This window comes from Pseudophryne corroboree, chromosome 6 (genome assembly GCF_028390025.1).
Source record: "Pseudophryne corroboree isolate aPseCor3 chromosome 6, aPseCor3.hap2, whole genome shotgun sequence".
In the NCBI taxonomy this organism is placed as follows: domain Eukaryota; kingdom Metazoa; phylum Chordata; class Amphibia; order Anura; family Myobatrachidae; genus Pseudophryne; species Pseudophryne corroboree.
The window spans coordinates 102,771,834-102,796,415 of NC_086449.1; the positions used below are offsets into that span (position 1 = coordinate 102,771,834).

Consider the following 24,582-nt stretch of genomic DNA (forward strand, 5'->3'; position numbering starts at 1 on the left):
CTCCGGATCAGGACTCTCATGATCTCCTTGACTCCGGAGGTCCGCTTGTCACTGAGCTGGTTGCTACAGGACCAGCAACTGAGCAGGGGTCGTCCCTTCTGGATCTCCAACTGGGTCCTTATGATGGATGCCAGTCTGCGGGGCTGGGGCACGGTGTTGGATCAACACTCTCTTCAGGGTCGATGGACCAGGGAGGAATCTCTCCTTCCGATAAACATTCTGGAATTGCAGGCAGTGTTCAATGCTTTGACACTAGCCCAGCCTCTAGTACAGAACAGGTCTGTTCAAGTACAGTCGGGCAACGCCACCACGGTGGCGTACATAAATCATCAAGGCGGCACTCGAAGCTGCATGGCAATGTTGGAAGTGTCAAAAATCCTTCGGTAGGTCCACAATTGTACACAGTGTTCCAGTATCCTGGAGGGGCACTCTCCTTAGAAAACTGAATCAAATCACCATCTCAGCCGTGCGGCATGCGTTCTACTGACTGGAAGGGGAACCGCGTCATGCGTTCCACTTACCGGAAGTGGACGCGATCGTGGAAATCAATACAAAAGCGTCTACAACTAACCAGAGTGGTTAGCCTCTCTTAGGGGGGCTAGTTCTCAGATTTCTGAAAGGGTTGCAAGGACCAAGCATGCAACTTGGGTATTGCAGTCCTCTATGGCAGTATGGTCCGATACTGCTCCCTCGGGGCCCCCTGCGGTACATTTTCACAAACATGCTCTTGCCCAAATTATGCAGGATGACACGGATACCGATTCTGACTACAGACGGTGATGGGGATGTGTCGAGGGGGACAGCACCACTTGCTAAGGGGGTGCAGTTGATGATTGAGGCCATGCGGGATGTGTTACATATTTCTGACACACTTCCTGAGCAGGTTGAGGAGGCCTTTTTCACGGACAGTAAGAAAGCCCCTCTCACCTTCCCGGCATCTAAGGAATTAAATGCTATATTTGAAAAAGCCTGGGAAAACCCGGAGAAAACCCTCCAGATCCCTTAAAGGGTTCTGGTTGCTTTTCCCTTCCTGGAATACGATAGATAGATAGCTTTCAAAACGTGGTCTTAACAGTCCCGGGATCTACCGCATTGAAAGACCCAGCAGATCGCAAAGTGGATGCTACGCTCAAATCCATATACACGGCTTCAGGGGCTATACTGCGGCCTACTATTGCCTGTGCATGGATTTCAAAAGCTATAGCAAAGTGGTCAATCACTCTGCAGGAGGACTTGACTGCAATGGATAAAGGTGACTATTTATTTTTACGTAACATACAGGATTCTGCGGGGTTCCTGGTAGAATCCATGAAGGATCTGGGTTCCATGGCTGCGGGAATCTCCTCCATGTCCATCTCGGCTCGCAGGGGTCGCTGGCTGCGCCAATGGTCTGCGGACGCGGAATCCAAGAAAAGTGTGGAGGGCCTACCCTATACAGGTCAGGCTCTGTTTGAGAAGGCGCTGGATTCGTGGATTGCCACGGCTACCGCTGGTAAGTCTCCTTTTCTCCCCTCAGCTGCATCGGCTACGAAGAAGCCTTTTACTCCCAACACATCACAGTCCTTTCTGCCCACTAGGCCTGGAAAGAACAAGCCCTCTCACACCTTTTTTAGAGGTGGTCGTGCCAAATCCAAGAAGCCTGCTCCCACAGGTTCCCAGGACCAGAAGCCTGCTTCTGGTACCTCAAAGTCCTCAGTATGGCGGTGGACTGCAAAGCCTGGAAAGAAGTCAGGTGGGAGCAAGACTCCAGCATTTCAGCCATGTCTGGGTGTTGTCTGGCCTGGACCCCTGGAGTTTCAAACTCTCCCACCTCACAGATTCTTCAAATCAAGCTTGCGGGCTTTGCTGGCAGACAGAGCTATTCTACTGGACGCTATCCGAAAATTGATAGTGTCTGAGGTCATTGTTCCAGTTCCACCTCATCAGTTGACCAAAGGTTACTGTTCGAACCTTTTTGTGGTACCGAAACCGGATGGTTCGATAAGGCCAATTCTGAACTCGAAATCTTTGAACCCTTATCTCAGGGACTTCAAATTCAAGATGGAGTCTCTGAGGGCAGTTCTCAGGACTGACGGAGGGGGGAGTTCCTGGTGTCCTTGGACATCTAGGATGCGTACCTTCACATTCCCATTTGGTCACCACATCAGGCTTATCTCCGGTTTGCACTGTTATGTGATCACTATCAGTTTCAGGCACTGCCGTTCGGTCTCTACACGGCACTGAGGGTCTTCACCAAGGTGATGGCAGAGATGATGGTTCTCCGCAAGCAGGGTGTGAACATAATTCCATATCTGGACGATATGCTGATCAAGACATCGTCCAAGGAAAAGTTCTTAAGATCCATTGCTCTCACGACTCATCTGCTCAAGGAGCACGGTTGGATTCTTAACCTTCCAAAGTCTCTTCTGGAGCCGACATCGAGGCTGTCTTTTTTCTGGGGATGAGCCTCGACACGGAGGTGAAAAGGGTATTTCTACCGGTGGAGAAAGCGTTGGTGATTCAAACCATGGTCCGGGATGTCTTGAAGCCTGCCAGGGTGTCAGTTTATCAGTGCATCCACCTTTTGGGGAAGATGGTTGCCTCCTACAAGGCTCTGCAGTATGGAAGGTTTCATGCTCGATCCTTTCAACTGGATCTCTTGGACCAGTGGTCGGGATCTCACCTCCACATGCACCAGAGGATACGTCTGTCTCTGAAAGCCGGGATTTCGCTCCTCTGGTGGCTACAACTACCACACCTTCTGGAGGGCTGAAGGTTCGGAGTTCAGGACTGGATCCTTCTAACCATAGATGCAAGTCTAAGAGGTTGGGGAGCAGTCGCTCAAGGGGAGCCCTTCCAAGGAAGTTGGTAGAGTCAGGAGTCCCTTCTTCCGATGAACGTCCTGGAGCTGAGAGCCGTATACAACGGCCTTCTTCAAACAGCACACCTTCTACAGGATCGGGCTGTTCAGGTGCAGTCGGACAATGTGACCACAGTAGCCTACATAAACTGACAAGGCGGAACGAAGAGCAGGGCTTCAATGTCAGAGGTGACAAAAATCCTCCTCTGGGCAGAAAGGCACGCTGTATTGATGTCAGCAATCTTCATTCCAGGAGTAGATAACTGGGAAGCGGACTTCCTCAGCAGACACCATCACCATCCGGGAGAGTGGGGCCTCCACCCGGTGGTGTTCGAGGAGGTAACCAGTCGTTGGGGGGGGGGTTCCTCACATAGACATGATGGCCTCCCGCCTCAACAAGAAGATGCGGAGGTATTGTTCCAGGTTGAGGGACCCACAGGCAGTGGCGGTGGACTCCCTGGTAACTCCGTGGGTGTTCCAGTCAGTGTAAGTGTGCCCTCCACTTCCGCTCATCCCAAGGATTCTCAGACTAATAAAGAGAACAAGAGTTCAGGCATCCCTCATGGCTCTGGACTTGCCAAGAAGGGCTTGGTACGCGGATCTTCTGGAATTACTGCTGGAGGATCTGAGGCCTCTTCCTTTTCACGAGGACCTTCTGCAACAGGGGCCATTCGCTTATCAAGACTTACCGTGGCTACGTTTGACGGCATGGAGGTTGACCACCTGGTTTTAGCTCGGAAGGGCATTCTGAAAAATGTAATTCCTACCCTGGAGTAACATCTAAACATTACCATCGGATTTGGAAAAAGTATGTCTTGGTGTGAATCCAAGACGTTTCCTACGATGGAGTTTCAACTGGGATGGTTTCTCCTCTTTCTGCAAGCAGATGAGGATATGGGCTTACGCTTGGGCTCCATAAAAGTCCAGATTTCGGCCTTGTCCATTTTCTTCCAAAAACAATTGGCTGCTCTCCCTGAGGTTCAGACTTTCTTGAAACGGGTTCTGCACATCCAACCACCTTTTGTGCCTCCTACGGCACCGTGGGATCTTCATGTGGTGCTGCAGTTCCTGCAATCGGATTGGTTCAAACCTGTACAGGAGGTTGGGGTCAAGTTTCTTACTTGGAAGGCTGTCACACTGTTGGCATTGGCATCTGCTAGGTGTGTGTCAGAATTGGGGGCATTGTCCTACAAGAGCCCCTACTTGGTTTTCCATGAAGATAGGGCTGAGCTCAGAATGCGTCAGCAATTTCTTCCAAAGGTTGTGTCAGTTTATCATATCAACCAACTATTAGCCAGTGGCTACTGACTCCTTAATTACCTCAAAGTCCTTGGATGTTGTGAGGGCTTTGAAGATATATGTGAAGAGAACTTCTCATCACAGGAAGTCGGACGTTCTGTTTGTCCTTTATGATCCCAACAAGGTTGGGTGTCCTGCTTCTAAGCAGACAATTTCTCGCTGGATCAGTTTTACTATCCAGCATGCTTATACCACAGCTGGCTTGCAGTGTCTGAACTCTGATAAGGCCCACTCTACTCGTAAACTGGGTTCTTCCTGGGCAGCTGCCCAGGGGGGGCTCTGCTTTCCAGCTTTGCCGTGCAGCTACTTGGTCAGGATCGAACACGTTTGCTAAGTTCTACAAGTTCGATACTTTGGCCTCTGAGGACCTTAAGTTTGGTCAATCTGTTTTGCAGGAGCCTCAGCGCTCTGCCTCCCGTACTGGGAGCTTTGGTACATCCCCATGGTACTAAATGGAATCCCAGCATCCTCTAGGACGTAAGAGAAAATAGGATTTTAATTACCTACCTTTTCTCGTAGTCCATAGAGGATGCTGGGCACCCGCCCAATGCTTAGTTTTCCTGCATAGTTACTTATTGATTCAGCTGTTGCTGTTCCTTTTTCCTGCTGAGTAGCATGGTTTCTTCTATTTCCTGCTGGTTAGCATGGTTTCTTCATGTTGCATAGCATGGTTTCCTCATGTTCCTGCTGGGTAGCATAGTTTCTTTCATGTTGCATGCCGGTTGGCATGGTTTCTTCATGTTTCATACTAATTCGCTTGCTTTCTTCAAGTTGCATGATGGTTTGCATGGTTCTCCATGTTGCATGCTGGTTAGCAAGATTTCTCCATGTTGCGTGATGGTCAACATAGTTTTTCAATTCGGTGTGAGCTGGTGTAATTCTCATCACTATCTGTGTATTTCCTTCTCTCTAAGTATGTCCGTCTCCTCAGGCACAGTTTCTAGACTGAGTCTGGTAGGAGGGGCATAGAGGGAGTAGCCAGCCCACACTATTGAACTCTTAAAGTGCCCATGGCTACCAAGGGACCCATCTACACCCCATGGTACTAAATGGAACCTCAGCATCCTCTACGGACTACGACAAAAACATTTACCAGTAGGTAATTAAAATCCTATTTTTTGGTTCTCCATTTCACCGAACAGCACCCCTTTATTATTACTGCACACAGAACAGCACCCCTGTAATTTTACAGCATAAAGGATGGGGCCAGTGTACCTTTATTTTCACAGCATCCCTTTATTTTTACAGCATACAAGAAAGGGCCAGTGTACCTTTATTTTAACAACAGCACCCCTGTATTTTTACAGCATACAAGACAGGGCCAGTGTACCTTTATTCTCACAGCACCCCTGTGTCACGATCCAAGTTATTAGCCCCCATTATTTACCTGCTAAGTGCCTTCTGAGACTGGCCCGGATTCCACCTGCGCTGTCTGCAGGCAGCGTGCTGCATATCTGAATCTCAAGGTGCTCCTCTGTAATCGCTGCAGCGCTGACATGGCAACATTACAATAAAAATCCATCTGTTTAAAGTATGGCGTCTCATGCCCCCTGTGGCCTCCGCCGCCATTACTGCCGATTCTCACATGTGGAATACAAACAGTCTTTCCTTCCAGTTTCTAACATGGGTGCAGCCATGTTTGTTTTACATCACATGTTGTTTTCAGCCTATCCGCTGCAGTCTGGACTCTGTAATTATCCAGCCAATCCCTGCTCACCAGCTGGGATAAATATCCTGCTCCAGGGCTGGATAGTCGTCAGTGCTTTGGTTGTCACTCCTGCATACATGTCTGTCCTGTTTGGTGAATTCTCAGCTTGACTTTCCAGGTATTCCAGCTCCTGTGATTCAGCTTCTCCAAGAGACCGGCACCAATTACCATTGTGCAGTGCAGCCTGACTCTTGCAGTGTTCCAGCCCTGCTTCCTGGCTTTCTACAGCAATCCTGATACCGGCTCCCAGCGCAGGTTCTACTCTGCCTCCAGCTTCCAGTGGTATCCTGGCATCATTATTGTTTCCAGTTGTCTACCATAGAAGCTAGAGTGCGATGCTGTAAAGTGTCACTGGCTTCCAGCTTCAGCGTGTCGTTCACGCTGCTTTCAGCATCCAGCAGTGATTGATCTTACCATCTGCCTACAGTGCTGCTTCATACCACCTACAGCGGTATTCCTATATCGCTCTGCACTACTGCATCACTCTCAAGCTTCAAGGTACATTCGTAACTGGCTTCCAGCTTCCATCGCTTCCAGCAGGGTTGGGTGTTACCATCTGTCCTCAGCAGTATTCCTATATCTAGTGGTGCAAGTAGAAAAAATTTCTTACGGTACTGTGTGCGCGTGCCAAAAAAATGGGTGTGGCCAAATGCCACATGGGGCGTGGTCAATAAAAATGGGGGCGTGATACACATATGGGGGGAGGGGTAGATACACATATGACCCCAATAGTGCCAGATACACATTGCCCCACTGTGCCAGATACACATTGCCCCACTGTGCCAGATACACATTGCCCCACTGTGCCAGATACACATTGCCCCACTGTGCCAGATACACATTGCCCCACTGTGCCAGATACACATTGCCCCACTGTGCCAGATACACATTGCCTCAAAGTGCCAGATACACATTGCCCCAAAGTGCCAGATACACATTGCCCCAAAGTGCCAGATACACATTGCCCCAAAGTGCCAGATACACATTGCCCCAAAGTGCCAGATACACATTGCCCCAAAGTGCCAGATACACAAATGCCCCCAAAGTGCCAGATATGCCCCCAGTGCCAGATACACATGTCCCCCCAGTGCCAGATATGCTCCCAGTGCCAGATGCACATGTCCCCCCAGTACCAGATATGCTCCCAGTGCCAGGTATGCATGTCCCCCAGTGCCAGATATGCCCCGTGCCAGATACACATGTCCCCCCCCAGTGCCAGATATGCTCCCAGTGCCAGGTACACATGTCCCCCCAGTGCCAGGTACACATGTCCCCCCAGTGCCAGATACACATGTCCCCCCAGTGCCAGATATGCCCCCAGTGCCAGGTACACATGTCCCCCCAGTGCCAGATATGCTCCCAGTGCCAGGTATACATGTCCCCCCAGTGCCAGGTATACATGTCCCCCCAGTGCCAGATATGCTCCCAGTGCCAGATATACATGTCCCCCCAGTGCCAGATATGCCCCCAGTGCCAGATATACGTCCCCCAGTGCCAGGTACACATGTCCCCCCAGTGTCAGATATGCTCCCAGTGCCAGGTATACATGCCCCCCCAGTGCCAGATATGCCCCCTGTGCCAGGTATACAAGAAGCCCCCCCCCCCTGCTGCTGACCGATGCTGCTGCTCTCCTGTGTGTGTCTGTGTGAGGGGAGGAGAGTGCAGCCTGCGCCTCTCCTTCCCCTCAGTCTCCGGCGGGTGTCTCAGTTCAACTCCGTGCCGATCCGTGAGCCAATCAAAGCTCGCGGTCCGGCAGCCTTGGCTCTCAGTCCACGAGCTCTGATTGGCTCATGGGCGGTGCTGAATTGAATGAAGACACTGAGGGGCAGGAGAGGCGCAGGCTGCGCTCTCCTCCCCTTGCATCAGCGGCGGTGAGCAGCGGAGGGAGGGAGGATGAGGAACAGCAGCCTGTAGGTGTGGGTACGGCGTACCCACGGCTAAATTCTTAAGGGTACGCCGTACCCCGCACACTTGCACCGCTGCCTATATCACTCTGCGCTACTGCATTGCTCTCTAGCTTCAAGGTACATTTGTCACTGGCTTCCAGCGTTCCATCGCTTCCAGCTTCCAGCAGTGTTGGGTGTTACCATCTGTCTTCAGCGGTGCTTCATGTCATCCCCAGTGGTATTCATATATCACCCAGCATTTCATCCCACACAACAACATCGGACTACAGTATCCATCGATGCTCACCATCGAACTGTTGCTCTAGTGGCGAATTCAAGCACAGCTTTCCTCACACCGGTTCCGTGCGGTAGTCTCTGGCAATTCTATCTACAATATTTCAACCTCAGTGTATCAGTGCCTATTCCAGTCTCCTGTTACCATCTACTGTGCAGTACTTGTTGTTCCTCTTTGCAGCAGTTAACTGTGGCCTCGGACTTTCCAAATCCGGATTCTAGCCAAGGACTTTGTGATCTTGTTCTGCATAGTCACAGTCTCAAATACCAATTGCATACTCAGGATCTGTACTGCATTTTTATTCTGCACTCACTGTTGACGTTATCTCTTTGCCAAGAGCTATACTGTGTGTGTTCAATAGAATGACTGTTTATAATTTTACTCCGTTGTTGTGGTCACGCCTTCGGGTTCATGATGCTGTAATTATACTGCATGTCTAGGAACCTAATCTCACCTCCAAGGTTCACCTACACGCCAGCCCCTACAACTGAGGCTTCCCTCAGTCAGTCTCAGCCCTCAGTTGTGACACCCTGTAATTTTACAGAATACAAGACAGGGCCAGTGTACCTTTATTTTCACAGCACCCCTGTAATTTTACAGCATACAGGACAGAACCAGCACCCCTGTATTTACACAGCACCATTGTAATTTTACAGCATACAGGACAGAACCAGCACCCCTGTATTTACACAGCACCATTGTATTTTTACTGCATACAGGACAGAACCAGCACCCCTGTATTTACACAGCACCATTGTATTTTTACTGCATACAGGACAGAACCAGCACCCCTGTATTTACACAGCACCATTGTAATTTTACAGCATACAGGACAGAACCAGCACCCCTGTATTTACACAGCACCATTGTATTTTTACTGCATACAGGACAGAACCAGCACCCCTGTATTTACACAGCACCATTGTATTTTTACTGCATACAGGACAGAACCAGCACCCCTGTATTTACACAGCACCATTGTATTTTTACTGCATACAGGACAGGGCCCCTGTACAGTACAGTGACAGGACAGCAACACCCATGTACAGCTGCAGCACCTCTAACGGAACAGGACATCACAGTGACAGGACAGCACCCCTAGAGAGCACACACGGACGCCACTACCTACAGAGAAAGACAGAGGTCTGTCTCCCTCACTCTCCAAATCCAGAGTGAAAATGGCGGCGATGCGCGGCTCTTAATATAGAATTCAAAACCCGCGAGAATCTGACAGCGGGATTATGACATTTTTCCTCGTTCAGGGATCCGAGTCCGGTGGGAAGTCCCGCACCGGACTCGGTTCCCAGCTCGGAATGTGATGTTTGGGTGGGTACGGATCTCTGAGATCTGAACCCGCTCATCTTTAGTATAAACTTAATGTAATTATCAATATTACTTGAAATGCTTGTAATTTTACTTCAGTATACCATAGTAACATCTGACAAAAAGGTCTAAAAACACTGAAGCAGTAAACTTTGTGAAAACCAATACTTGTGTCGTCTCAAAACTTTTGGCCACGACTACATATAAGCTGCCCTCTGGAATACAAACAGATCATTCTGAAAGGCATCAAAACACATACAATACACCACCAGCACATCTTCATAACTGTCAAAAATTAAATATGTGTGACCTATCTGTTTGAGCTACAGATGTGTCCTAATTTGTGGCATCACTACGGGGGGAGGGGGGGGTGTATCACACCAGATTGTCACCCACCAAGAGATGACCTTAAAATACTGGCTCCTGCTTAGTGACAGGAGCCTGGTGCAGCACTGCAACATTACTTTCAGTACCCGGCTCCTGTCACTGTGTAATAGCTGACGCTGTAAACCAGAGGTTCTCAAACTCGGTCCTCGGGGGCACACACAGTGCATGTTTTGCAGGTCTCAGAATCGCAAGTGAAATAATTAGCTCCACCTGTGGACCTTTTAAAATGTGTCAGTGAGTAATTAATACACCTGTGCACCTGCTGGGTTACCTGCAAAACATGCACTGTGTGGGCCCCCGAGGACCGAGTTTGAGAACCTCTGCTGTAAACAGTCTCTGGGGGCAACTCCAGGACACCTGTAGTGATGATAACGGGGGTTAGGGTGCGAGGCTACACCTCCCTCCTTCATGAATCCATGCCCAGTCTCGTGAAGTCATGGCCCTCTATTAGCATGCGCCTGTGGCGCACATGTGCTCCTTCCCACGCACCGGGTGTCACCGAGGTTAGTGACGCTGCTGGTCCTCATTTATTGTTGCTCAAGTCACAGCAAAAAGCCCCTCTCTGTGCACCAAATCAGACTCAAGATGTGCATCTTATTTTTATAAATAAAACATCTGGAAGCAACAAAACTAAATTGCTAGCTTGCACTGATGAATTTGATGTGCGGCATTTGTACAGTATACATCTATGGGGGTCATTCAGAGTTGATTGCTAGCTGCAGTTGTTCGCAGCGATCAGGCTAAAAATCGGCACTTCTGTGCATGTGGCGCAATGCGCACGCGCAATGTACTTTCACAAAAGCCAATGCAGTTTCACACAAGGTCTAGCAACGCTTTTCAGTCGCACTGCTGGTCGCTGAGTGATTGACAGGAAAGGGGCGTTTCTGGGTGGTAACCGTTTTCAGGGAGTGTGCTGAAAAACGTAGGCGTGTCAGATACAAACTCAGGCGTGCCTGGGAAAACACGGGCGTGGCAGGCCGAACGCAGGGCGTGTTTGTGACGTCAAAACAGGAACTAAATAGTCTGAAGTGATCGCAAGCTAGGAGTAGGTCTGGAGCTACTCAGAAACTGCTTGAAAATATTTTGGTGCCGCTCTGCGATCCTTTCGTTCGCACTTCTGCTAAGCTAAGATACACTCCCAGAGGGCGGCAGCTTAGCGTTTGCACGGCTGCTAAATGCAGCTAGCGAGCGAACAACTTGGAATGAGGGCCTATGTGCGAGAGAATCTATGTAAGAAGGGCTCTGATGTGAGCACTTGCGGTCACATTTCACTGTGCTTCATCTGCAACTTTGTACGTGTATGAAACTAAGTGCACTGTGAGTAGTATTTTTTTAGGACATTGAGGTTGAATTATATAAAACCAGGATCAGTATGAAATGCCGGTGGATACCCACAGAGGGAGAATAGGTTGTGGCGCCTGTATTCCGGTGGCGGCATTTCACCATTAGTCGGTAAAATTTTAACCGCTTTCCGTATAACCAATGTAATTTATTGTTTTGTATTAACAGCTATTTAGCTAGTGAGGTCCACTTAAATTGTTCAATATGTGATCTAAGGGAGATATAGAAATAATAGCCACATATATTATATTTCTCTGACGTCCTAGTGGATGCTGGGAACTCCGTAAGGACCATGGGGAATAGACGGGCTCCGCAGGAGACTGGGCAAACTAAAAGAAAGATTAGGTCCCATCTGGTGTGCACTGGCTCCTCCCTCTATGCCCCTCCTCCAGACCTCAGTTAGAATCTGTGCCCGGCCAGAGCTGGATGCACCTAGTGGGCTCTCCTGAGCTTGCTAGAAAAGAAAGTATTTGTTAGGTTTTTTTTATTTTCAGTGAGATCTGCTGGCAACAGACTCACTGCTACGAGGGACTGAGGGGAGAGAAGCAAACCTACCTGCTTGCAGCTAGCTTGTGCTTCTAAGGCTACTGGACACCATTAGCTCCAGAGGGATCGAACACAGGGCCCGACCTCGATCGTCCGTTCCCGGAGCCGCGCCCCCGTCCTCCTTGCAGAGCCAGAAGACACGACAAAAACGGCGGCTGAAGACTCCTGTCTTCATTAAGGTAGCGCACAGCACCGCTGGGGTGTGTGCTGGCATACTCTCTCTGTCTCTCCAAAGGGCCTGGTGGGGGAACTGTCTTCAAATAGAGCATCCCCTGTGTGTGTGGTGTGTCGGTACGCGTGTGTCGACATGTCTGAGGTAAAAGGCTCCTCTAAGGAGGTGATAGAGCGGATATGTGTGTGGGAGGGTGTCTCCGTCGACAACGCCGACACCTGTTTGGATATGTGTAAGTACTGAGGTAAAATTATTGCACAAAAGGTTAGGGAACAGAAAGGAAATCTACCCTGGTCTGTCCCTATGTCACAGAGACCTACAGAGTCTCTCTATGCTCACTATCCAAAATAACAAACACTGGTATCGACACGGAGTTTAACTCCACTGTCGACTACGATAATGCAAAGTTACAGCCAAGAGGGCTAAAAGATATTCAATATATGATTAATAGAAAAAAAGATGATTTGCATATCACTGATGACTCATCTGTCTCTGACACGAGAGTACACATGTTAAGGGGAAGAATGCTGAGGTAAATTTCCCTCCTCTCATGAGGAAAAAGAGCGGGAATCTCCAGCCAAGAGACGGCAGCTTCCCACAAGAGAATTCTCAGGCTGTATCCTTTCCCCACTAGGGCCAGGATGTGTTGAGAATCTTCCCCTTGGGTGTCCTGTTTGCACTAGCTATTCTCAGGGATCCTGCAGATAGTGTGCACATTCTAGTATACTACCCAGACCGGCGATTGTGTCGGCATGGGTTTATAGCGCTGTGGCAGCGTGCACAGGTACCTTATCAGCAGAGATTGAGACCCTAGTATACATATAAATATATTAAGATGCTGTCTTAAGTGATAAATATATAATTATAAAGCATGCCCAAAGAGACATGAGTATACTGGGTCCTAGAGTCAAAGCTATGTCGATTTCTGCTTGACGTGTCCTGTAGAATATACATTGGACAGATGATGCCGACTTAAGAGGCATATGGAAGGCTGAGGATTGTGTGGAGAAAGGTTCTCGGGCCTGGTCTCCACAGCTATAGTTGGTAATTCTGCTAGTTTGCCCTATATTCCTGCACAGCCTAGGAAAGCACGACATTATTAAATGCAGCTTTTCGAATAAAGAAACAAGAAAGTCTGAGGTGCGTCCTTTCTTGTCAGACCCGGGGGCAGAGGAAAGAAGCTGTACAACACAGCTAGTCCCAAGGAACAGAAGTCCTCCCCGGCCTCTACAAAAATCCACTGCATGTCGCTGGGGCTCCACAGGCGGAGCTAGGCCCGGTGGGGACACGCCTTCGTAAGTTCAGCCACAAGTGGGTTCACTCCCTGTTAGATCCCTGGGCAATAGAAATTGTGTCGCAGGGATACAGGCTGGACTGTGAGAAGATGCCCCCTCACCGATGGCCCGGCGGGCTTCCCCCCCAAGAGAGGGAACCAGTGTTAATTAACTGCAATTCGCAAATTGTATCTTCAACAGGTGGTGGTCAAGGGTCCCCTCCTTCAACAAGAGGGTGTTATTATTCGACCATGTTGTAATCCCGAAACCAGACGGTTCGGTTAGGCCCATATTGAATTAAAATCCCTGAACATATACCTGAAAAAGGTTCAAGTTCAAGATGGAATCGCTAAGAGCGGTCATTGCAAGCCTGAAAAGGGGGAGACTTTATTGTGAATCGGGACATAAGGGATGCATACCTTCATGTCCCCATTTATCCACCTCATCAGGCGTACCTCAGAATTGCGGTACGGGATTGTCATTACCAATTTCACCAAGGTAATGGCGGATATGATGGTGCTTCTGCGGAAGCAAGGTGTCACTATTATCACATACTTGGATGATCTCATAAAAGCGAGATCAAGAGAGCAGTTGCTGGACAGCGTATCACTTTCTCTGGAAGTGAAACGGCAACACGACTGGATTCTATATATTCCGAAGTCGCAGTTGGTTCCTACAGCTCATCTGCCTCGGCTAGGCATGATCCTAGACACAGACCAGAAAAGGGTTTATCTCCCGATAGAGAGAGCTCAGGAGCTCATGACACTGGTCAGGAATCTATTGAAAACCAAAACAGGTGTCAGTTCATCACTGCACTCGAGTCCTGGCAAGGATGGTGGCATCATACGAGGCCATCCCCTTCGGCTGGTTCCATGCAAGGACAATGGAACTTACTGGACAAGTGGTCCGGATCACATCTTCAGATGCATCGGTTAATCACCCTATCCCCCAGGGCCAGGGCGTCTCTCCTGTGGTGGCTGCAGAGTGCTCACCTTCTCGAGGGCCGCAGATTCGGCATTCAGGACTGGGTCCTGGTGACCACGGATGCAAGCCTCCGAGGGTGGGGGGCAGTTACACAGGGAATAAAATTCCAAGGTTTGTGGTCAAGTCAACAGACTTGCCTTCACATCAATATCCTGGAACTAAGGGCCATATACAACGCCCTAAGTCAAGCGGAGTTCCTGCTTCGCGACCAACCGGTTCTGATCCAGTCAGACCGCAGGGGCTCATGTAAACCGCCAAGGCGGCACAAGGAGCAGGGTGGCGAGGGTAGAAGCCACCAGAATTATTCGCTGGGCGGAGAATCAAGTAAGCGCACTGTCAGCAGTGTTCATTCCGGGAGTGGACAACTGGGAAGCAGACTTCCTCAGCAGGCACGACCTCCACCCGGGAAAGTGGTGACTTCATCAGGAAGTCTTCACGCAGTTTTGCAAATTGATGGGAACTGCCTCAGGTGGACTAGATGGCGTCCCACCTCAATAAAAAGATAAAAAAGGTTTTACGCCGGGTCAAGGGACTCTCAGGCGATAGCTGTGGTCCCACTAGTAACACCGTGGGTGTTCCAGTCGGTCTATGTATTCCCTCCTCTTCCTCTCAGACCCAAGTGCTGAGAATTGTAATAAAAGGAGGAGTGTGAGCAATATTCTTTGCTCCGGATTGGCCAAGAAGGACTCTGTACCCGGAACTGCAAGAAATGCTCTCAGAGGACCCATGGCCTCTGCCTCTCAGACAGGACATGTTGCAACAGGGGCCCTGTCTGTTCCAAGACTTACCGCGGCTGCGTTTGACGGCATGGCGGTTGAACGCCGGATCCTAGCGGAAAAGGGCATTCCGGATGCAATTATTCCTACGCTGATAAAGGCTAGGAAAGACGTGACAGCAAGACTTTCACTGTATATGGCGAAAATAGGTTGCTTGGTGTGTGGCCGGGAAGGCCCTACAGAGGAATTCCAGCGGGGTCGATTTCTGCACTTCCTACAGTCAGGAGTTACTATGGGCCTAAAATTACGGTACCATAACGGTCAAGATTTCGGCCCTATCCCTTTTTCTCTCAAAAAGAACTGGCTTCACTGCCTGAAGTTCAGACGTTGTTACAGGGGTGCTGCATATTCAGCCTCCTTTTGTGCCACCAGTGGCACCTTGGGATCTTAACGTTGTGTTGGATTCCTAAAATCCCACTGGTTTGAGCCACTTAAGACCGTGGAGCTAAAATATCTCACGTGGAAAGTGGTCATGCTAGGGCTAGGCGTGTGTCAGAATTGGCGGCTTTGTCATGTAAAAGCCCCTATCTGATCTTCCATATGGAAAGGGCAGAATTGAGGACTCGTCCCCAATTTCTCCCTAAGGTGGTATCATCGTTTCATTTGAACCAACCTATTGTGGTGCCTGCGGCTACTAGGGACTTGGAGGATTCCAAGTTGCTGGACGTAATCCGGGCTTCGAAAATTTTTGTTTCCAGAACGGCGGGAGTCAGAAAGTCTGACTCGCTGTTTATTCTGTATGCAGCCAACAAGGTTGGCGCTCCTGCTTCGAAGCAGACTATTGCTCGCTGGATCTTAGCAAGATTCAGGTCTGGAGGAGGTGCATAGAGGGAGGAGCCAGTGCACACCAGATAGGACCTAATCTTTCTTTTAGTGTGCCCAGTCTCCTGCGGAGCCCGTCTATTCCCCATGGTCCTTACGGAGTTCCCAGCATCCACTACGGACTACGAGAAATAGAATTACCGGTGAGTAAATTCTTATTATTGATTTGTTCTGAGGTGAAAGGAAACAAATAAAGCAAAATAAAATAAATACAATATGAACAAATATGTTTACCTATTAATATCTAATATAATTATAGATAATATAATTTTGAGGGGAAATATAATTACATAAGTGTAAATAAGGTTTAATACCAAGAGTATTCAATACGAGGCCCTTCAGCCTCTGTGGAACTATACATCTCAGCATGTCCTGCAACAATTTTAGCATTTAGCAGGGATTTTTGCAGCTATTTTTAAGGGATTGCAGCTATACAGATGTAACTGCATCTGTGCCCGACTCATAATCAGGCCAGGTGTGGTTCATTAGGTCGACATGAGTTAGGTCGACATACATTTGGTCGACCATGTTTGGTCGACATGTATTAGGTCAACATGATCACTAGATCGACATGTACTAGGTCGACATGGAAAAAGGTCAACAAGACTTTATTTACTTTTTTTGGTGTTGTTTTCTTTGAATAGTGACAGGGAACCCCAATTAGTGCACCGTGTCCCCTCGCATGGCTCGCTTCAATCGCCATGTTTCTGGCACGGTGCCTCGCTGCGCTCGGCACAGGTTACTATTCCCAATTGTAGTTCACATAGGGGGTCATTCCGAGTTGTTCGCTCGTTGCCGATTTTCGCTATACTGCGATTTGACGCTTACTGCGCAAGATTCGCAGTGCGCATCCGCTTAGTTATTTGACACAAAAGTTAGGCATTTTACTCACGGCATAACAAAGCTTTTTCATCGCTGTGCTGATCGTAGTGTGATTGACAGGAAGTGGGTGTTTCTGGGCGGAAACTGGCCGTTTTATGGGAGTGTGCGGAAAAACGCAGGCGTTCGAGATGCAAAACGCAGGAGTGGCTGGATAAACGGGGGAGTGGTTGGGAAAACGCTGGGTGTGTTTGTGACGTCAAACCAGGAACGAAAAGGACTGAGCTGGTCGCGATGGCTGAGTAAGTCTGGAGCTACTCAGAAACTGCTAAGAAATTTCTATTCGCAATTCTGCTAATCTTTCGTTCGCAATTCTGCTAAGCTATGATACACTCCCAGAGGGCGGCGGCCTAGCGTGTGCAATGCTGCTAAAAGCAGCTAGCAAACGAACAACTCGGAATCACCCCCATGGATCGTTAAGTATGAAAAAGGTCAAAAATTGTGAAACACTCATGTCGACCTTTTTCCATGTCGACCTAGTACACATCGACCAAATGACCATGTCGACCCAATGTATTATTTATTAATTATGTACTAACAGTTTGTTATATAGCGCAGCAAATTCCTTTGCGCTTTACAGTTGGACACAATGATGAAACAAAACTGGGTAATAACAAACAGTCATAGAGGTAGGAAGGCCCTGCTCGAAAGCTTACAATCTATAGGGAAATAGTCATTGATACACAAGGAAAGGCACTATATATTGCATATTTGTCCACCGGATTGCAAAGGTTCTAGGTGGGTTGCATGATACCACATCACAGCAATGATGAACCATGGTCAGAAAGAAGGGAAAGTGAAGAAAGAGAAAATATGTGGAGAATATGTGCGGACTATACAGTGGGGATATAATAGAATAAGAAAGCTTATAAAAGGTTCAGTGAGCGGTTCTGGAATTTGATAAGCTAGCCTGAAGAGGTGAGTTTTCAGGGAACGATTGAAGGTTTGGAGACTAGGGGAGAGTCTTATTGTGTGTGGTAGGGAATTCCACAGAGTGGGTGCAGCCCGAAGAAAGTCATGCAAATGTGCAAGTAATGAGTGTGGATGAGAGTCATAGATCTTGTGAAGAGCGGAAAGGTCGGGTTGGGAGATATTTTGAGATGAGCGAAGTGATGTACATTGGTGTAGTTTGGTTAATGGCCTTATGTGTGAGTAAAAGTATTTAATATTGAATACGGTAGAATACAGGTAACCAATGGAGGGACTGACAGAGTGGATCTGCAGCCGATGAACGTCTAGCAAGGAAGATTAGCCTCACAGCTGCATTCAGAATGGATTGTAGTGGTGAGAGTCTCTTTTTGGTAAGACCAGTAAGAAGACTATTGCAATAATCAGTGCCGGAGATAATGAGAGCGTGGATTCGAGTTTTTGCAGTGTCTTGTGTAAGGTATGGTCGTATTTTGGAGATGTTTTTTAGATGCATGTAACATGATCTTGAGACAGATTGAATGTGGGGAGCAACAGACAGATCAGAGTCATGTATGACACCTAGGCAGCGAGCTTGTGTGGTAGGATTGATTGTTGAGTTATCAACAATAATAGAGATATCAATTTGGTAACTACTATTGGCCAATAGAAATACAAGTAGCTCTGTTTTGGAAATATTAAGTTTGAGGTGGCGAGATGACATCCAAGATGAAATAGCAGAAAGGCATTCAGTGACCCTGACCAATACAGATGGTGACAAATCTGGGGACGATAGGTAGATTTGAGTATCATCTGCTTACAGATGATATTGAAATCCAAAAGAGCTGATTAGTTTACCAAGAGATGAGGTATAGATTGAGAAAAGCAGGGGACCCAAGACTGAGCCTTGCGGTACTCCAACTGAAAGGGGTAGCGAAAAGTAGGTGGATTCAGAGAAGCGAACACTGAAGGAGCGATTAGAGAGGTAGGATAGGAACCAAGAAAGGGCTTTGTCTTTAAGACCTAGGGATTGTAGTGTTTGTATAAGAAGAAAACGATCAACAGTGTCAAAAGCAGCAGAGAGATCTAGAAGAATAAGAAGTGAGTAATGGCCTTTGGACTTTGCAGTGACCAGATCATTCCCTACTTTGGTCAGTGCTAAGAAAGTGTGTGAGACGAGTGTAGGCAAGTCTCTCAAGTTCTTGGAGAGACATGGCAGCTGAGAGATGGGACGGTAGTATGCGACCTAACTCATGTTGACCTAATAAATTATGTAGGGGTGCTGTGTGCACTGGGGGACACCACAGATTGTCAGCTCCTGACCCAGTAGCTCAGATAACCTCATTGCCTCAGTAGCAATTGGAATACTCTCTAGCTGCGGATGCTCTGTTGTTGCGAGTGGATTTGGAGGAGATGTGAATGCTAATGTTGGTGGAGGTGTGAGTAGATTTGGGGGAGGTGTAAGGGTTAACAGTGACGGTGTAAGTTTAATTGTTCCGAAATATAGGATGGAATGCCAGTCCCTTACTTTGCCAGGGGAGTTTTGACCCCTGGATACACCCTTGATGAAGACTTCCCTTCTACCTTTCAGTAGGCAGAGGATCACCTCCTGGAAGTGTCTCAAGACATTGCCCAGATATACCTGGGTTACATAGCCATTTTTAGTAACAGATGGAAAGAGCCTATTGCATGTCACCCAAGTTCTCAAGCACATAGGAGCGGTAGACCTGACTACACACTAGAGATGTGCGCAGACCCCCACGTTTTGGTTCTAATGCATTATTGTTTTTTGGAAAAACCACACGGTTTTTGATTCAGTTCAAAATCAAAAATAGACAATCATTGATAAAATCATTAAAAACAGCTAAAATCATGTCATTTTTGCAATCCAAACCCTGAAATTTTGTTTTAAAATCCTAACTCAAAGCCGTGGGAAGATCCAAACCAGGTTTTGGTTTGGATCCACAAAATTCATCTGGATTCTGATTTCTTGAGAACCAAACCACACATCTATCTGTACTATTAATAAAATAGTTTGTTCGTATATATGTTCGCAATAAATCGAGAACTACTGAACCGATTTACTGTAGTAGTTTCACTGAAATGTTCCTCGAGATGTTGCTGAAATGTTTCTTGAGATCTTCTGAGTAACATAGGCTATGAATCATTTTGCTGTCATGTTATTGGTTAATTAGAGAACAAAATCATCAACGCATCGAATCATCTGTTGTCGTGCCACAGAGCAGCTATTGCAGGGGTCAGAGCCACACATAGGTAATGGGGGGGGTCAGAGCCACACATAGGTAATGGGGGGGGGTCAGAGCCACACATGGATATTGGGGCACATAATGGGGCATCCCCTGACATTTAGGAACATTTTTATTTCATATTATTCAAGTACAGCAATACAGTGCGCAAAGGTGCAATGCCAGTACGGGAATGGGGGGCGAGGGGGCACCAGGCAGTATCATGGGGAACAGTATGCAGAGGGCACTAATACCATTTGGCTGTCACCTGCATGTTCCTGACTGCAGTCCTTTCAGGACACTGAACAGCCAGCCAGAAGCCGCAAGATGGCCAATGAAGTGCTGAAGCCACACTACTATTGGATTAGATACTGAGCACGGAGCCACCGTGTATCTTTTTTTTTTATTTGTAAGTCTTACAAATCAAAGAAGACACTGGACTGAGGGCCTAATTCAGAGTTGATCGCAGCAGCAAATTTGAGGGCAGTTGGGCAAAACCATGTGCACTGCAGGGGGAGGCAGATATAACATGCACAGAGTGAATTAGATTTGAGTGGGGTGTATTCAAACTGAAATTTAAATTGCAGTGTAAAAATAAAGCAGCCAGTATTTACCCTGCACAGAAACAATATAACCCACCCAAATCTAACTCTCTGCAAATGTCATATCTTCCCCCCTGCAGTGCACATGGGTGGTCATTCCGAGTTGATCGCTAGCTGCATTTGGTCGATGTGCAGCGATGAGGCAAAAATATGGCACTTATGCGCATGCGTATGTGGCACAATGCGCACGCATGACGTACTATTACAACGAACTATGTAGTTTCACACAAGGTCTAGCGATGCTTTTCAGTCGCACTGGTTGCGCAGAGTGATTGACATGAAGTGGGCGTTTATGGGTATCAACTGACCGTTTTCAGAGAGTGTTCGAAAAAACGCAGGCATGGCTGGGTGAATGCAGGGCGTGTTTGTGACGTCAAAACAGGAACTGAACAGTCTGAAGTGATCGCAAGCGCTGAGTAGGTTTTGAACTACTCTAAAACTGCACACAAAAAAACCTTTGTAGCCGCTCTGCGATCCTTTTGTTCTCAGTTCTGCTACGCTAAGATACACTCCCAGTGGGAGGCGGCATAGCGTTTGCACGGCTGCTAAAAACTGCTAGCAAGCAAACAACTCGGAATGACCACCATGGTTTTTCCCAACTGCTAACAAATTTGCTGTTGCGATCAACTCTGAATTACCCCCTGAGTCCCTTGTCTTAGCGATTCAGAACTTTGCAAAGAAACACAGGGGGTCATTCAGACCTGATAGCACGCTACTTTTTTTTGCAGCACTGCAATCAGGTCAGAACTGCGCATGCGTATGCTCCGCAATGTGCAGGCGCATCGCCCCCTGGCGAAGGGGATCGCTGGAGAGTGATGGACTTACCGAAGAAAGCAATTACACCAGCAACCGCAAGAAGATTGACAGGATGAGGCTGTTTGTGGGTGTCAACTGACCGTTTCCAGGGAGTTTCCGAAGAAACGCAGGCGTGTCCAGCCGTTTTAAGGGAGGGTTCCTGACGTCAGCTCCGGGCCGGATCATCGCAGCAGCTGAGTAAGTCCTCATCTGTGCAGAGGTGCAGCTCTCTGCACATGCATTCGCACCCCTGCACAGCAATTACCCCCTCCCCCCTGTAGGTGGTGACTACCTGGTCACAGCAGTGTAAAAAATGCCTGATTGCGACCAGGTCTGAATTAGACCCACAGTGTGTCAGGTTGTATGGACAAATCAGACAGCTGGCAGAGTTAAAGTGCAAAACATCACTTGATTAACCCCTTGATGCATACTTACCGACTTTTTGGCTGCTCTCTCCAGGAGAGAGCAGCCAGGTCAGTTCGGCAGGGGGGCGGGCTGCGATGTGAGTGCAGAGGGGGGCGGACAGGAGGCGTGACGTAGGCGGGCCGGGGGCGTGACTCCGGGATCGTCCCGTGTAAGCCCCGCCCCCCGCTGTGTAATGCCGCTATTACCGGCATTATACAGCAGAAGGCATCGCTATGATGACGCGATTCAACAAGAATCGCGTCATCGCCTGCCCGGACCGCCCACTTTACTCGCTAAGTGGGCGGCCGGGCAGGGGGGGGACCCCTGTAATTGGGAGACTTGCCTGCTCTTCCGGGGGGCCGGGAGGGTCACCCGATTTTTGGGAGCCTCCCGGCCATTCCGGGAGAGTAGGCAAGTCTCCTTGATGTCAACCTTTCTTGGCCCTATATATGGGCAACCAGCCCTTGTCTCAAAACTCAAGCATAGAAGTAATTAGGATTCTCTTAACAGTTATTCCAGGATGTGTAAAACAGGAACATATGTATAATGCATATACAGTCAAACATTGCAGCAAATTAAGAATGAGACCTATGTATTAATAATCACAGTACTGACCCGATTATTAACAATCTGTATAGCAATGGATATTGTCATTTTAATGAAAATATCCCCGCTATGTACTAAACATAACCCCACAGGGACAGCGGCAGCAATAACCACTTTCCCTGAGTAATACTTGCCTACCCTCCCGGAATGGCCGGGAGGATCCCGAAAATCGGGTGACCCTCCCAGCCCCCCGGAAAGGTGGGCAAGCCTCCTGCTTTCCCCCTCGGCCGCCCACAGCAGAGAACAAGCGGGCGGCCCGAGGGGGTCCGATGACGCGATTTGCGCTGAATCGCGTCATCGTAGCTCTGCCCCCCGCTATGCAGCGGCTTTTTTCGGCACAGCGGGGGGCGGAATCACGATGACGCGATGCTGATGTAACACCCCCGGACCGCCCATCCTGCTGCCGGCTACGCCCCCGGACCGCCTATCCTGTGCCGGCCACACCCCCCATACACCTACAACGCTGCCTCCTCCCGGAGGAGGAGGCAGCAAAGTAGGTAACTATGCTCTGAGTGTTACCTCCCAGGTATATTGGAGAAGTCTATGAAAGACTCCTTCTGTGTCTGTTTCTGCTGCCGAATGGAGACTGCAAGAGAGGGATAGGAAGATCACGCCCATGAGAGTAATGGGCCCTACACACTTTGCAATTTGCCGCCGAGCTGCCCGACGGTGGATACGGGCGATACAGCGGCAGGGGGGGGGGGCAGTGATGGGGGGAATGAAGTTTCTTCACTCCCCCCGTCACCCGGCTCCATAGCAGTGCAGGCAAATATGGACGAGATCATCCATATTGGCCTGCATGCACAGGCGACGGGGCACCAGCGATGAACGAGCGCAGGGCAGCGCATCCGTCGTTCATCGCTGGTGCCTCCACATTCAAGTGTGCGTATGCATGCGTACGCCGTACGAAAACTTCACCAGAGAGCGGACATCTGCAAGTCCGTTCGCAACTCACTCACCATCAAATGATTTTCAGTCCGAGCAGTCTGTGCGTAGCCCTGTTTGCAATACAAATAGGCTGATCGGGGCCGGAGCTGATGTCACACACCCGCCCTGAAAACTCTTGGGAAACGCCTGCGTTTTTCCTGACACTCCCAGAAAACGTCCAGTGACCACCCCCAAACGTCTGCTTCCTGTCAAGCAACTTGCATATGCCTAGCGATCTAAATTTTCACACCATTCCTTCACAGTTTGGCCTTGCGCCTGCGCACTGCGATCCATACGCACTCGTTCGATAATAATTAGGCCCTTAATTAGGTTTAAAAAAATTCCGTAGTAGCTTACATGCACACCACTATATGCTAAAGTCAAAATAAGCAAAGACTATTAACTACACATCACACCGAAACATTAGCAGTGCGGCTACTATGAAACCTTTCAACTGACTGAATTGCCCTAAAGGACTTTAATACATGATTTTAATTGCCACATTGGTCTAGCCAGATTGTAAGGGTAAACAGGGCTTATATGATATGCCAAAATACAGTTATACAAAGCTTTGACTTATCAATGCATACAGCTGTGTATTAAACATAATAGCAATTTATCTATAATGAAAAGAACTATGCAACCTTAAATATAAATGCAAACCTAAAATTCTCAGAATAAAAAAAGAATTATATTCCCAAAGTCACCACACGATGGCAGTGTTCTTTAGAAGTTAATGCCAATGTTCACTATTTGACTTTATTTAACAATGAGACAATAAAAAAGGCGCTTAAAGATTATTCATATAAGACACTGCAGGGAATATGCACAACAGATGGACCTATGGTGTTCAGATGTTATAGAAATTCACATGATTATAGCTATACTTTGTTTAAATTTAAGTATGTAAAATGTATTTTCAGAGTGCCCGGCTAGCTCAGTCGGTAGAGCATGAGACTCTTAATCTCAGGGTCGTGGGTTCGAGCCCCACGTTGGGCGACTGCTTTTAAAAGAAAAAAATATATATATTTTTTTCTTTTACTACAACACTTCTGTTTTTTTACTTTTGTATGGTTTTTTATAGTGGGTATTTTTTTTTGGGGGGGGGGGGGGGTGAAAATCTGGTTTGCAAAATGATATTTCTTATTCTTACCAAAAAAAAAAAAAGTTTTAGGTTTAACATATTTTATACTTGCAGCTCAGCTAGTATAGTAAATGTAGTAAAAGTGTTGCGTAAAATCCATTTTTAAAAAGTACCCCCCTGGTGTGGGGAGCATGATGATGTCATTTGCATCATCATCGCTCCTCATCCCCCACACTGTGTGATGATGCTATCTGACTTGCAACATATAGCAGTGTGCAGTCAAAAGATACTCCAGTGAGTTTATTGGTCAGTGTGCCCTCACTTCTCTCCTGTCCATCACGCCATATGCGTTTCTATAATGGGTGCAGTGTGTGTAGTGTAGTGCACACTGGCCCCTGGGTGCAGGGGGGCCACACTTCACCCATATATTATACTTACCCCTCCAGAGTCCCGCGATGGCGGCCCTGCACTGAGGACAGA

General features: G+C 48.1%; 1 non-coding gene across 1 annotated transcript; it reads left to right on the top strand.

Moving 5' to 3' along the window:
• The first annotated feature begins 23,944 nt into the window (after positions 1–23,944).
• Positions 23,945–24,017, top strand: TRNAK-CUU (transfer RNA lysine (anticodon CUU)). Its single transcript has one exon. It is a non-coding gene; the product is annotated as a tRNA-Lys (tRNA).
• The last annotated feature ends 565 nt before the right edge of the window (positions 24,018–24,582 follow it).